At 42.7% G+C, this 14812-nt stretch overlaps 1 protein-coding gene and 1 long non-coding RNA gene across 2 annotated transcripts in view; both read left to right on the plus strand.

Annotated features, from left to right (window-relative positions):
* The window catches only part of GON4L (gon-4 like), a 140449-nt gene that overhangs the window by 29081 nt on the left and 96556 nt on the right, over positions 1-14812 (plus strand). The gene's annotated exons all lie outside the window — the stretch shown is intronic.
* On the plus strand, positions 7706-14376 carry LOC128045158 (uncharacterized). Its single transcript, XR_008199138.1, has 3 exons — positions 7706-7762; positions 8008-8205; positions 14357-14376. It is a non-coding gene; the product is annotated as an uncharacterized LOC128045158 (long non-coding RNA).

A 14812-nucleotide genomic window follows, 5' to 3' on the forward strand; every position in this document is an offset into this window, starting at 1 on the left:
ATATTTACTCAAAATTAAAAGTTTGAACTATGTCTGTATGTCTGTTCTCCCACATCAGTGGGTCTAACATTCTAGGTTGAAAATCACTTTTATCAGAACATTTTAAGGACTCCATTTTCTTCTAGTTTCTAGCGCTGGCTCTAGAAATTTGATGCCCTTTTGACTACTGAACCTTTTTATGACACGTGTTTTTTTCTTTCCCTCCGGCAGTACGTAAGATTTTTCCTATTTCTTCAGTGTTTTGAAATTTCATGATAATAGGCCTTACTATGTGTCTAGTTTTACTAATTATGCCAGGTACTTGATAAACTTTACTTCAGAAAATCATAGGTTCTGGTTTTAAAACTCCTACACTCCTATCTACTGTGATACCAGGACTTTCACCTCAGGCTGCTCTTTCGTGAACTCTGCCATTAAACGTCAGTGTTACACAGTAATTTTTCAGTATGGGGTTTCGCCCAGATTCATCATTTTTGGTGTTCTGTCTCTTCATAATTTTCAGATCTGTGTCTCTGGTCCAGATTTCTCTTCAGAGCTCCAGATTAGTGAAGTCAACTGTTTCAAGGAATTCTTAGCTCAGTTGCCTCACTGACTCCTCAGACTGAACTGTATGTCCCCCTGCACCCTCCAGTTGTTGCCACTGCGACCACCACCACCAGCTAACTCCCCTCCCCCCAGCTTACACTTTAGTGGAGCTGTTCTTCGTGGACGACATTGCTGACTAGACATTTGCTCGATCTGTAAACCTGGGAGTTATCCTGGCTGCTTCTACTTGAGCGTTACCCTCTGTCTGTCACTAAGTCCTCGGCATTCTCACTCTGCTCCTGCTCTGTTGCCCATGGCCTTGGTTCAGCACCTGAACTAAGGTGCACTTATGTTAATGTAGTATTTTTCTAACAAGTGTCTCTGATTCAGGCTCCACTGATTCCACCCTTCACACTGCTGCCACAGCCACCTTTACTCCTTTAGCTCAGAGTGGAGACTGCTTGGCATGTGCAGAAGGCCTCTCCTGTCTGCCTCTGACTTGTCTCCTGAAGTTTCTTCACAATTCTTTGACTGTAACCAGACTGATCTCTTTGTGTTCTTTAAACACATTTGTGATTTTGAAAATGAAGTATATTTTGTCCTCCCTTGCTTCATTTAGCAAACTCTTGTTTCTTTAAAATTTATTTGTAGTTGGACCTAGTCCAGAAAAATCTTAAATTTGTAAATTTGAGTTCTGTGTCATTTTTTGTGCACATCTGTAACCTTTCTTACATATAATGTTATTAGTGGTTTCTTTCTTTTTTAAAAAATTTTTGGCATCATGGGTCTTTGTTGGTGTGTGCAGGCTTGATCAGTACTTGTGATGTGCAGGTTTAGTTGCCCTGAGGCATGTGAGATCTTAGTTCCCCAAGCAGGGATTGAACCCTAGTCCCCTGCACTGGAAGGCGGGTCCTTCATCACTGGGCCACCTCATCATTGGTTTCTACTTGACTTTCTCTTCCACTGTCTGTAAGCTCCTTGAGAGCAGGGATTGCCTCCTTATCTGTATGCTCGGCTTGTAGCATAGTGCCTAGTGCTTATTGTCAGTGTAAACTCAGTTCCCCTCTTCATTCACTCTTAAAACTGAGCTGCTCAGTCTTTCTGTTCTTCTTTTCTTCCCTCCCAAAGTTACTTGCACCATTATTTGCTTAAAAGGAAGCTTCCATGTGTTCAGGATAAGGATTAATAAGGCACTCCCATTTGCAGGAGCAAATTTTAGATAAGATGACTCTGCTTCCTTTTTTCTGTGACCTAAACTTTTCCCTTCCAGGTGACCAGAATGGAGCTTATCAGAAAATATTAAGTAATAATAAAATATTTATTAATTGGAGATTAGCTTAATTTGAAATGCAGAGCAGTCAATATATGCTGTTTGTGTGTGTATATATATATGTATGTGTGCGTGTCTCAGACCACTGCCCACCACACTTCCCAAACTGATGAATGCAGTGTTTCTGAAAGGAATGTGACTCATGCTTTATTTCTTCACACTCAGTTTTATCAGAAGACCAAACAGCTGCCCGTCTTAATGAAGTGCTGTGAAGAGATCCAGCCGCATCAGTGGAAGCCACCTGTAGAAAGGGAAGAACACCAGCTTCCGTTCTGGTTAAAGGTACAGCGCTCCTCCTCAAAGTGTCAGGAGCAGAAGGTCACTACAAGCCCGGCAAGAACATCAAGGAAGGCCTGCTTGACACCTCTGCTGCTTTAGTTATAGAACTAAGACTTAAGAAATCTTCCATCACCATTCCTCTCTTGTTTCTCCACCCCACTTCACCCTGGTGGTTCTCTAACCTTTTGAAAATAGTGGTTAACATGATAGTTTCTTAAAGGATATTCAGAGGAGAGTTTCTAGAGTAAAAAAATCAGGATGTCTTTTTAGAAATATCTGTTATCCTGCCAAAAAATCCTTGTTAAAAAGATGACTTGAGACTGCCCTGGAATGGCTCCTAGTATTTAGAAAGCCCAATTATTTTCCCCTAATTCTAGCATTAGAATTAGGTATATCTGAGTGTTCTTATTCCCATTAGGCCAGTCTGCCGTCCATCCAGGAGGAAATGCGGCACATAGCTGATGGTGCCAGAGAGGTCGGAAATGTGACCGGAACCACTGAGATCAACTCAGACCCAGGCCTAGGAAAAGGCGACTTGGAACTGGAGAGTGAAACTCGGTATCCACTGCTACTGCCTAAGGGTGTAGTCCTGAAGCTAAAGCCAGTTTTCAGTTTTTCTAGGAATGTCTGGAGACAGAAGCTGTTGTCAGCCCTGAAACCCTTCCTTATCAGACCCAGCCCGTTTCCAGCCTAGCTTCAGCTCTGGGAAGACACTAGCTAGGTCAGCTCACTCAGAAGCCCCTCCAAGCAAAATGGTGGTCCGGATTCTTCGCCTGATCCAGCCAGCCACAGTCTTACAGGCAGTGCCAGGTGGCCCTCCTCTGGGGGTCCCTGGGGGGGATAGTTTTGAGTCTCCAGCAGCGCTGCCAGCTACAGCTGCTGAGGCCAGGACCAGCTTCCCTCTGCCTGAGCCGCAGACCCTGCTCTCCTCCGCCTCTGTGCCCAAGCTAATGCTGCCCTCACTTGCTCCTTCGAAGTTTCGAAAGCCATGTGTGAAACGGAGAGCCTCCAAGAGAAAGGGACCCAAGGCCTCTCTCTGTCTGAAGCCTGCCCCTCTCATCCGCCCTGCGCCTGTTTTCTTCACTGTTCCTGCCACCACGGTCAAGATTGTGAGCCTCGGCGGTGGCTGCAGCATGGTGCAGCCTGTCAGTGCAGCTGTGGCCCAAAGTCTGCAGACCATCCCCATCACCACCCTGTTGGTCAACCCTGCTCCCTTCCCCTGTTCGTTGAGCCAGCCCCTTGTGGCCTCCTCCATCCCTCCCTTAATTGTCTCTGGCACCTCTGTGAATCTTTCTGTACCATCTACCCCTGAAGATAAAGCCCCAGTGAATGTAGACATAGGTTGTCCCTTGACTGAGGGGAAAAATGCCTTTCAAGGCCTCGAACCCAAATTAGAACCTCAGGAACCCTCTCCTCTGTGCTGCTGTCTTCCCCAAAGAGGAGCATAGCCCAGGGCCTCCAGCTACAGACAGAGTGTGCCAGGAACAGTTGTCGGAGAGCAGTGCCTATGGTTGGACTGTTATGAAAACAGAGGAAGGGAGGCAAGTGCAGGAACCATTGTCTCAGGGCTTCCGAGAATCTCTAAATACTTCCCCCTAGGATTTAGAGGAAATCGTTAAGACGGAGCCTAAAGACCCTGGGGAGGACATCTATGGTAGATCCCTGGATCAGGATATCCATTATGAAATCAAAGACGAACACTGGGAAACTGGACACTGGCTTCCCAAGTGAGGAGTCAAGCGGGTCTAGAGAGGGGAAGGAACAGGCCTACAACAGGAGGAGGAGTCATCCAGCTGTTAGGTTGGTGCAAAACTAATTGCACTTTCGTATTGTTGAGCTTTGCTGTTTGATATTGGAATACATTCTTAAAGAAATGTGCGTATGTTATACATCATTTTAACCTGCATTTCTTGTTTTTATGTTTTTTGCTAATGACATTACTTGCTGTGTATTTCATATTTATTTTAGACTAGGAAATAATGTTAATCAAAAAGCAAGTTCTTATTTGAGTTTGAAATGGGTGGCAAAGCAGCGGAGACAACTGACAACGTCAACAATGCATTTGGCCCAGGAATTAATGAATGTACGGTGCAGTGGTGGTTCAAGAAGTTTTGCAAAGGAGATGAGATCCTTGAAGGCAAGAAGCACAGTGGCCAGCCGTCAGAAGCTGACAACAACCAGTGGAGAGCAATCACTGAAGCGAACCTTTGGTAACAGTAAAACTTACCAAAGAATTCAGCGTCAGTCATTCTATAGTTATATGACATTTGAAGCAAATTGGAAGAGTGAAAAGCTCAGTAAGTGGGTATCTCATGAACTGACCACAAATAAAAAATGTTGTCATTTTGAAGTGTTGCATTCTCTTACTCTGTGCAACAACCATGAACCATTTCTCGATTGGACTGTGATGTGTAGTGAAAAGTGGATTTTATATGACAGCTGACGAGGACCAGCTCAGTGGTTGGATGGAGAAGAAGCTCCAAAACACTTCCCCAGAGCTAAAATTGCACCCAAACAGTGTTTGGTGGTCTGTTGCCCATCTGATCCGCTACAGCTTTCTGAATCCCGACGAAACTGTTACATCTGAGAAGTATGCTCATAAAATCAACACAATGCACCAAAAACTGCAATGCCTGCAGTCACCATAGTTCAACAGGGCCCAATTCTCCACGACAATGCCTGACCGCACATCGAACAACCAACCCTTCAAAAGCTGAACGAATTGGGCTATAAAGTTTTGCCTCATACACATATTCACCTAACCTCTTGCCAACCAACAGACACTTTTTTAAGCATCTGATTAACTTTTTACAGGGAAAATGCTTTCACAACCAGCAGGAGGCACAAAATGCTTTCCAAGAGTTCTACTCCTGAAGCATGAATTGTTATGCTACAGAATAAACAAATGTATTTGTCATTGGCAAAAATGTGTTGATTGTGATGGTTCATATTTTGATTAATAAAGGTGTGTTTGAGCCTATTTATAATCATTTAAAATTCACAGTCTGAAACCACAATTACTTTTTCACCAACCTAAAATCCTTTCAGCTTCTCATGAGCCTCCTGATGTAGGAAATTCAAGAGATGTAAGCAAAGGGTCCCCAAGGAATACTTCATCCTCCACTGACCCTGAAATGGTAGCCCGCCAAGGAAGGGGGGCTTCCTTCCCCAAGGAAGCCTGAAGACTTATCCAGCGTTTATGTTCAGTCAGTGGGACCAGCTGGGCCAGAAACTGCAAGAGAAGGATGGGCCAGAGGAAGAAGAGGACTTTGACGACCTTACCCAGAATGAGGAAGACGAAGTGTCATCAGCTTCTGAGGAATCTGTCCTCTGTCCTGGAACTCCAGGGTGAGAGCTGGGCAATATTCTTCAATATTTTGTGGATTCAGTAATAGATTTAATTTATTGATAGGCTACCTGCTTGCTTTTTACAGTAGAGATAGTCCTAAAATCACTTTTGTCTTTTGTGAGAGGAGAGGGAAAGAGTTAAATGTTCCTTATTATATTTGACTTAAACTCATTTACATTAAATTGAATCACCTGAGCACAATGTAAATAACCACAAAAAAGGAAAAGGATGATAAGCATGGGCTCTGGCAAAGGACAATTATCTTCAGGGAAATGTTTCAAAACACATCTGCTCAGGAATTCCGTGATGGTCCAGTGATTAGGACTTGCCACTTTCCTTTCACTGCTGGAGCCTGGCTTCAGTCCCTGATCAGGGAACTTACATCTCTTAAGCTGCACAGCATGACCAAGAAAATGAAAAGAAGAGGAGAGAAAAAAAAAAAAAAAAAAAACCTCCAAAATACCTGGAAAAAAACCCATTGGCTTCCAACCTCTGTCACCAATTAATTAACCTCAGTCCCTTCTGAAAAACTCTGTAAGCAGCCCATGGTGAGCCATTATATCCCTCATGCATACTGTTTGGGGGTTTTTAAGGAAACAATGGAGAAACGGACTTGGTTCACATCTGAAGAGTACATGAGTCAGGAGGGTGAGTCTGAAGAATAGAACTCCCAGAAGAGAACTCAGCCTGAGAAAGGAGAGCAGGAAGAAGCAGAAAGAATGGAAATCCTGCAGAAAGAGGATGAAAAAATGATGGACGAAGCCATTGGAGACCCTGCCGAGAAGCCATCTGTTACCTGTGCCTCCCCGAAGGCCTCTCCAGAAGTGAAGACCATCAAGGGTGAGTAGGACAGGCCTGAGTGGGGACAGGTCTCAGGTGGCCTCATTGACACAGGGACATGTGCAGAGTGACAGGCTTATAAAACAGGTGCCAGTTTCCAGAAGAAATCCTTTGGATCCCGCCTGCCAGTCACCCTACTCCCAAATAGATGTTTAACCTGCTGCCACTGCAGAGAAGAGATGCTCAGAAATTAAAAATTTGTCTCTCATCAGCTGCTAGGTTTGTACTCTGTTCATGCAGGGTTTTATACTGGTTCTTAATTCATCAGTCATGTATGAGGCCAAGAGCAATGTTTATTTCAGAAAGTACTGCTTGTTCCTCACCAGGACATAGTTCTTTGAGAGCCAGCATCGGACCACACTTAGACTTCTGTGTTCAACATGCAGTAGCTAAGCATCTCATTATCCCAGTTAATGCAGTCATGCTGCCGACACTTCACAGAGCTGACTTGACGGGGACAGACATTACCTGTCATAGCATTTTTCCAGCAGCTTTTCTCCCAAGTTCCTATGTAATTTTGAATAGGATTTGGATGGGGTTGGGGTGCCTGTGGTGGGTTGGGGAGAGCAGAGGCTGCAGGTAAAGAAAAACAGTTGTATGCTAAGGAGAGAGCATCAAAGCTGCTGGAAAGAGCTGGAGTAATCATCGAGCTCTCAGCAAGCAGGGCGGTTGGGCCCGGGCCAACAAGGACACCTCCAGGCTGCTGTTGCTGTATGATAAAGGCATTCTCAAGTGAGATCCTCTCCAGGAACAGAAGGATTTGGCCTTTGCTCAGGTGTATCTGACCAGGGTAGGCAAACGCTGCTTTCTGTTCCTGCCAGCCCCTCTGAACAAGACTGCTTTTCCTTCAGGGGAGATGTTTTTAAAATGAAGTCTGCCTTTTAGACTGCACAACAGCCTTCTATGCGTCTGCCTTTGTTTTCCTAGAAATATCAAAAGAGCTGTGTGAGTGAACCACAAGGACGCCAAGTTTAGTCATCAACAGATTTATTGTTACTGCCCAGGGATACCACCCCTCTGTTGCTGCAAAACTGAGGAAAGGTGATAGCCGCCATCATCAGTGTGAGGGTAGGCTAATAAAGACTTTAACTGAGCCCTTGGCTTGAGAAAATAGACATTTGGTACATTGACCAGAAAGTGGACCTCAGTGATCTTCAGAGTCATGAACCAACCTGTTTGTGGCAGCGGTCCCTATCTCATTCTTTTGGTAACCACCTGGTTCCTTTATACTCCCAGCAAAGTGGAGTCCTAGCAGTGATTGTCATGGTTTTTCTTGTCTCCTGATATTTTACTAACATTCCTAATTTACATATTATTTACCCTCAGATGATACCATGCTGAAATATATGTACCAAGCACTCCTTGTCTATTCCAACATGGAGGTGAAACCAGGAAGGGGAGGCCCAGGCTGTGAGCTAGAGAAAAGTTCACCTGATTTTGTGAGTAGCACTGTGGTCCCTGGAAAATATAAATGTTCCCATTCCTCACTGTCAGAAAAAGAGCTCTGCCTTGCCCGTGGCCCTGTGGCTTCCATTAATCATCAGATCTTAGGACCTGTCAGAGGAGTAGCCTCTGACGGATAATCTGGAGCTCTTTAACAGTAACTCTTCCTCCTTCCTCGGTCCCATTGTTTCTTGTCAGGGCCCAAAGAAGGGATTGGATGATTGAAAGTCCTCTCATACAGGTCTGAGAAGCCCTGCAGCATATCCCTGGCAAGTATGAAGACTTCCTTCAGGTCATCTATGAGTTTGAGTCAAGTACTCAGAGGCAGACAGCTGTGGATCTCTACAAGAGCCTGCAAATTCTGCTCCAGGACTGGCCTCAGCTGTTGAAGGACTTTGCTGCTTTCTTGTTGCCTGAGCAAGCACTGGCCTGTGGATTAGTAAGTAGAGACGGGGGCAAAGACCACACACTGGGATCCCTGGGTCACAGCAAGACTAGGCTTGGGTAGTGTTGCTCAGGACTGTTCCAGACTCCTGGCTGTTTCCGTAGATAGCTTTCCCCTAGACCAGGGTCACGAGAGCCACCTCCTTTTCAAGGGATGGTCTCCCCAACTCCTGTTCTCTCCATGTAGAGTGAAGGGTTTGACCATTGTTGCCAGTGGAGACCTTAGGTACATCATAGCCCTTTGCTCCTCACTGTTGCAAAATAGGCTTTCGTTCAACAAATGTTTATTGAGTACCTGCAGTTTCAGGCAGTGTTCTAGGTATTGGAATGTAGTAATTATAAAAGACTAAAATCCGTGCCTTCATGGAGCCTATATTCTCATGGGGAAAGTCAAGTAATGAATAGTATATTGTATATTGAAAAATATATGTTATAAAAATGATAAAATATATAAACAGTAAAAATATATCATGCGTTATAGTAATTATGTTGCAGTTTTATACACAGTGGTCTGGGAAGGCCACTATGGTTAGGTAACATTTGAAATGTTTGAGAATAAGTGTTTGAACTTGAAGCATATCCCAGTAGTTCTGATTTTTCTTGTCATGATGGGTAAACACAGGAATAAAGGATATGATATTAAACTGATGGTCTTTAAACAGTTTAATGGTGATCAGATGATTATACATAATTTTCTGTATTATTATGAGCATCAAATGAGTATATATGTGAGAATTCTCTATAGACTGTGAAATGTGTCTGATTGCACAGTTCTGGAAACAGTAAGCAACTTGAGATATATAACTCTGGAATCTTTCATTTCCATCTTAGTTTTCTTGTGTTCACAGACCCCAGAAACCCAAGGTGGATAGATGCTAGGGTCTTAAGAAAGATCTCACAAGGAATTCTCTGGTGGTCCAGTTGTTAGGACTTGACACTTTCACTTCTGGGTCCCAGGTTTGATTCCTGGTTGGGGAACTAAGATAACACAAGCTGCATGGTGAGGCCAGAAAGCAAAGATTTCACCTTTGTAAACCAGAGCCTGCAACCGGGAAAGGTTAATTTTGGCTTCATGCTTGATCTATGACTTTAACCCTTGTTTTTGCTACTTTTGTTGCTATAAGCATATATAATGGTCTGCCTCAGAGAACCATGTCCCATCAGCCTGACTCTTAAATTAAAATGCCCTTTGTTTAGCTCACAGAGAGATAATCTGACCCTGCCCACCTGTGAATGACTGTAAGAAAAAGGGAGCTAATGCATCGCCCTGCCTGAGGCTCACCATTCTAGGAGATACTGGCAAGAATTAAATGGTCTTCCTGCTTTGTTTCTTCATCTCACTCATCTCTGATTCATGGAAGAACCTGGCAGCATACCCTGACAAGGTGGTTGTTTTGAGATTATTAGTCTGCCATCTTCTTGGTCAGCTGACTTTCCAAATAAAGTCGTAGCCTTTGCCTGAACACCCCGTCCCTTGGATTTATTGGCCTCTCATGTGGCAAGGCGAGAGATCTTGGACTAACAAACTTAGCAAGCCAGTCCAGGAGCCTTGCTGATATCGTGGCTAAGCCAGCCCCTATCAAGGAGTATTGAGATAAGGCCCAAAGTAGCTGCCAGAACCATTTGTCTTGAGGATCTCTATTTTGAGGTCCCCTGAAATGGTGCCAACTGCCCCCAGTGCTTGGCAGTTGAGACAAGGAACCGAAAACTGCATTTTTAGGCTAAATCTACCTAACTCGATACCTGGTTCATTTGTTTGTGGTTTTGTGTGCCCTTTTTGTGTTATGAATTGATTAGCTCAGTTTTGTAGGAAAGATTGCTTTGGTTTGCACACCAGGTACATATTCCCCCCTCAATTTGTGCTTTTTCCTCTTTGAGACAAGCCAGTTTGATTGGAGTACCCTGTTGAGGTGGGAGGTAGTGGACTACTTGAGTTCATTGGGAACTAGTTCTTCTGGGGGTAAGCCTACCCTAACTGGAACTAGTTCATTTTTGTAGGGGCTCCCCAGGTGGTGCTAGTGTAAAGAATCTGCCTGCCAATGCAGGAGATTTAAGAGAAACCGGTTCAATCCCTGGATTGGGAAGGTCCCCTGGTGAAGGAAACGACAACCCACTCCAGTATTCTTGCCTGGAGAATCCCATGGACAGAGGATCCTGGTGGACTATCAGTCCATGGAGTTGCAAAGAGTCAGACATTGAAATGACTTAGCACACATTTTTGTAGGGTAAATTTATTTATCAGAATTGAGAACCCATTCATCTGTCCATCAATGCAGTTTGTGCTGTTTGTGTTGAAATTTGCCTATGTCTTTTGTGTTTTAGTGTTATCAATTTTAAAGAATGGGAAATATTTCATCTCTCTTGAAGGAAAGCTCTTTGGGGTGCATATATTACAATCAAACAGTTAGAAGTGCCTTGCAAAGGAGAGGAACACTCTGATAATGAACAACTCTGAGGATTCTCTTGGACTTGAGATGTCCAATTCTAATTTCCCCTACAGGAGTCCCAGGTAAATTTGTCAGTGGGGAGCGTCAGCTCCAGTTTGGGGAGCTTCCCCTGTGAAGGAAAATTGAACTTTTGGAGGAAGATCACAGGTCCAATGGGTCTGGGAAGAAGTCACATTATTGTGACTTTCTGACTGGCTAGGTTTTGGTTTTTTTCTGGTTACTTTGGTCATGCACAGACATCTGGTACTAACTGTTTCCTCTAAGGCTTCTTTTAAAATTTCTTGCTTCTTTCTCTTTGAACCCTCTGCGAACAGGTGAGTAGCTATGGAAGCAATTGAGGAACTCTGGCCTGGGTTACTCTCCTGTGTATTCCAAAGGTCCACCACCCAGTGTGCCCTAGTAGCTGCCACCCAGGAGATGAGGCCTCTCCTTTCCTCTTCCTCCCTTGAGCTGAGGAGCAGACCAATTAATATGTGGTTACGGGTCAGACACTTAAAAGCCATCAGGGAGTCTGCCGCTTGAAGACTCCATGATAGGATAAGTGGGATGTGGATCGGACCAGACAATTAATGTCCCGCTGCCAGCAAGACAGCTTCCAAGCAACTCAGGAACATATTGGTTCAAGCAAAACACTGACCCCATTTTCCCCTGGCTGCCGCTTTTCTGGCAAGATTACAAGGCAGATTCCTCAGCATGTCTTCCCTGTTGCCTTTGTCTTTTTCCCCTTCAGTCTAGATAGATTTTCAGGAGCATGGGTGTAAAGCTCTGGGCCTTCCTGAGAGGCCTTCTACCCTAGGCTAGAGGAGGAGGAGTGAAGCTTTCTAGAATGAGTGAATGGGTAAGTCAGTCCTTTGGTTTCTTTGGGGTGGCCACTCAATTCTTTCAGGAAAGGAGAGGAAAACAGTTTTTTCCTCGGAAGAACTTGCCTGTATCTTTGAGATGCAAATTTTAAAACGGGAAATAAAAATCGGCTTATCCAAGGCAAACGAATCTTAAATGCTTTTTCTACAAATATTTAGCTGTCTAGTCAAGTGAGCTTGAATTGTTCCATCTGTGAGAAACCCAACTTTAATCCAACCTCTTTGTAAACTGATGGGTTTTACATTGCTGTACCTGACTCAGGATTGAAATCTTCAAATTAGAACTGAGGCCTCATGTGTCTGTATGTGTCTTTGTCTTTGGATAACATTGCCATCGTTGATACGTAAAAGAGCTCTATGTAATTGGCTTAAACAAAAGTGAACACTTACAAACCAAACAATTCTAAATACAAGAGAAATTAAGCTAAATAAATTTTTAGTTTCATGTGAATTTGGAAATATTCAATAGTAAATTAGTACCTAGTATTAATGTTTAAGTCAGTTGATCTGATAGGCATGTCTTGAGTTATCAACATTACATATAATACTTTCAGTATGCCTAGATTTAATATAAGCTAAATAAGCAAATTTGTCAGCAAGGAAAGTAACTCAATGTAAAGAAACTTTTGAAAAAAAAAACATAAATGAGATAAGAGTTTTTGAGTGAACCTTTAGAAATATGTTTTAGATCTCTGCAGATATTCTACAACTTAAAAGTTAAAATTGTACTAAAATAAAGTGGTGAAAGGTTTATGAAAAGTGGACCCCACGGGGGGACTTCACTGGTAGTCTAGTGGATAAGGCTCTGTGCTCTTCATGCAGGGGGCCCAGGTTTGTTCCCTAGTCAGGGAACTAGGTCCCACTAAGACCTAGCGCAGCCTAAATAAATAAATAAAATATTTTTAAAAAATGGACCCCCCAGATGGTTTTATACACTATCGGTCAGGATTGACTAAGTTTAAAACAAGTTTAACGGAGTAAATGGCTGAAGTGACTTAGCGCACACAGTGGAGTAAATGAACTTATAAAGTAAGCTGGTGCAAAACGTAAACCTGACTTTTCTGTTCAAACAGACAGGTTTCTGAAGATGCTAAACTGACTTTATAACAGATTTTCAGTTTATATACCTTTTAAGTAATCTATGTTTGCTGTTGAAATCTTTTATTGTCACTCTGGCTGAGTTTCACAGTGACCTATGGTCCTATTTGTATTTTAAAATGTCTTTTTTTGCTGTTCTTTTGGCAGGGCTTCCCAAGTCAAATTATAACAAAGTTCCTAATTCTGGGGTGCTTCAAAGGGCCCATTAGGTGCCCAAGGGGAGATATTTAAACTAATTAGTTTCTCTTGGTCTATTAAACTATAAGGGATGTGTTTTCAAATGGGTAATAAACTTTTAAGTTACATTGTAAATGGTACAGATATTCTAGAGATTGTAGGGAGTTCCTGGGAATCTGATATATTCTGGTAGATTGTTGTCAGTCACAATTGTAGTTATTTTCTGAAAGTGTTGTGTCACAGCAGTGGTTGGACTGCTTTGTTAATTGCATTGTAATCAAATTTAAGCTATGCCTTTTTTAAGGTTTCTTTGTGGACAGTTATGCTTTCACTCTAATGCTTTTGCAAAAATGTCTCCTCTTCAAGATTTGTAAAAAGAACTTTAGATAAATACAAGTTTCTAATTGTCAGACCATAATGCGGCACTGAATAAAGAAATCGATGAATTCTAATGGGAAACCTGATGACTTTACAAAGCTCTTAACAAAAAGCTTAGTTACCTAGGACTGAATAAACTGCTAAGTATGGTGGTAATTTTTATGGTTTCTATCTAAAAGGATTATTGGTTTAAATATGTGTTCTCCAGGTATAAGAAAAACTTTCTCCTTAAACTAATTATGACTTACAGTAACTTGGTAAATCGTACCTTTTATGAGAGAAATTAAAGTCCTTACCTTTTCTGTCTGGTTGATGCTGCCAGTAGCATATGCTTGTCTCAGAGATTAAGCCAGGTATGTGTAGGTACACACTGCCACTAGTGAAACAGCTAATAGCTCATTGAATCAGCTATGACTGCTTTGGTCTTTCAGTGATTGTAACTGGATTAGAGTTATACTAATCACTGTTTAAATTTGTTCTTTGTTTTCAAGTCATGCTTTGTCTCTTCTGGCTGCACTGTGTCACTGTCAGTGTTACCAGCTGCATTGTTTATATTCTATCTAATTTATAAGAATGTTATCTCTTGTAGTAACCAATGTGTAAATCAGGCCTCCAACAAAACTTCTATGGCTAAATACTTTTTGAGGGATAATTATAATAGTGTGATTCTAGGCATGGGAAGAAGCAACAAGAGAAAATGTTTCCTGGATAATATTAATAGTTAGACAGGATCCAGAGAATTTTAATTATTGATGGGGCCTGGTCCAAAATTTAACATCCAGAATGACATGCCAAGTATTTTTGCCTGATCTATCTAGGATGTGCCTCCCAGCACCGTGGGACAAAATTTGCTTATGAAGTGCCTCCCAAATATTGATCCAGGTCCTGACCAAGAGGGAAGAATCCGAGAAATGGAATATTTCCCGCAATCAATGATTGCAATCCTTCAGCGTGAGCCAGTGAGCCCCAAGGAAGGGAAATGAGACTGCAGTCACTCCCTATGGTGAATTCTGAGGAAACAGTGAGACTAGGATTACAGGCCCCAGAGAGCTGAAATGCAAATATATATACATATATGTAAATGATTTAATGTGCCCTGACTCTTGGCATCTTCCCATGGCTAGAAAAGCACTAAATTTGTTAACCTGAGATGCTGCCTATTGGGTTTAAGTTTAGTATTTCTAAGTCTACAGGTGTAAAGTGGACACTTTTCCAAGAGGAACAAAGAAAGACAAATCTCAACATTTGGAACCCTGGCACTGATGGCAGACACTCCCAGAGAGATCCATCTGACAAAAAGAATAGTTGTCATCCCCTTTCCCACAAGATGGTGGGATGGACATTGACAGTGGCGAATTGTAACCAGGAAGGGTTACTTTTGACTCCATGCTGGATCTATTTCTTTGACTGTAACCCTTTTTTTTTTTTTTTGCTGGTTTTGTTATTATAAACATATGTAGTGGCCTGCCTCAGAGAACCCTGCCCCTTCTGCCTGACCCTTAAGCTAAAGTGAAAGTGAAAGTGAAGTCACTCAGTCGTGCCCGACTCTTTGTGACCCCATGGATAGTAGCCTGCACCAAGCTCCTCTGTCCATGGGATTTTCAAGGCAAGAATACTAGAGTGGGTTGCCATTTCCTCCTTC

The sequence above is a fragment of the Budorcas taxicolor genome, chromosome 3 (genome assembly GCF_023091745.1).
Source record: "Budorcas taxicolor isolate Tak-1 chromosome 3, Takin1.1, whole genome shotgun sequence".
NCBI classification, from domain to species: domain Eukaryota; kingdom Metazoa; phylum Chordata; class Mammalia; order Artiodactyla; family Bovidae; genus Budorcas; species Budorcas taxicolor.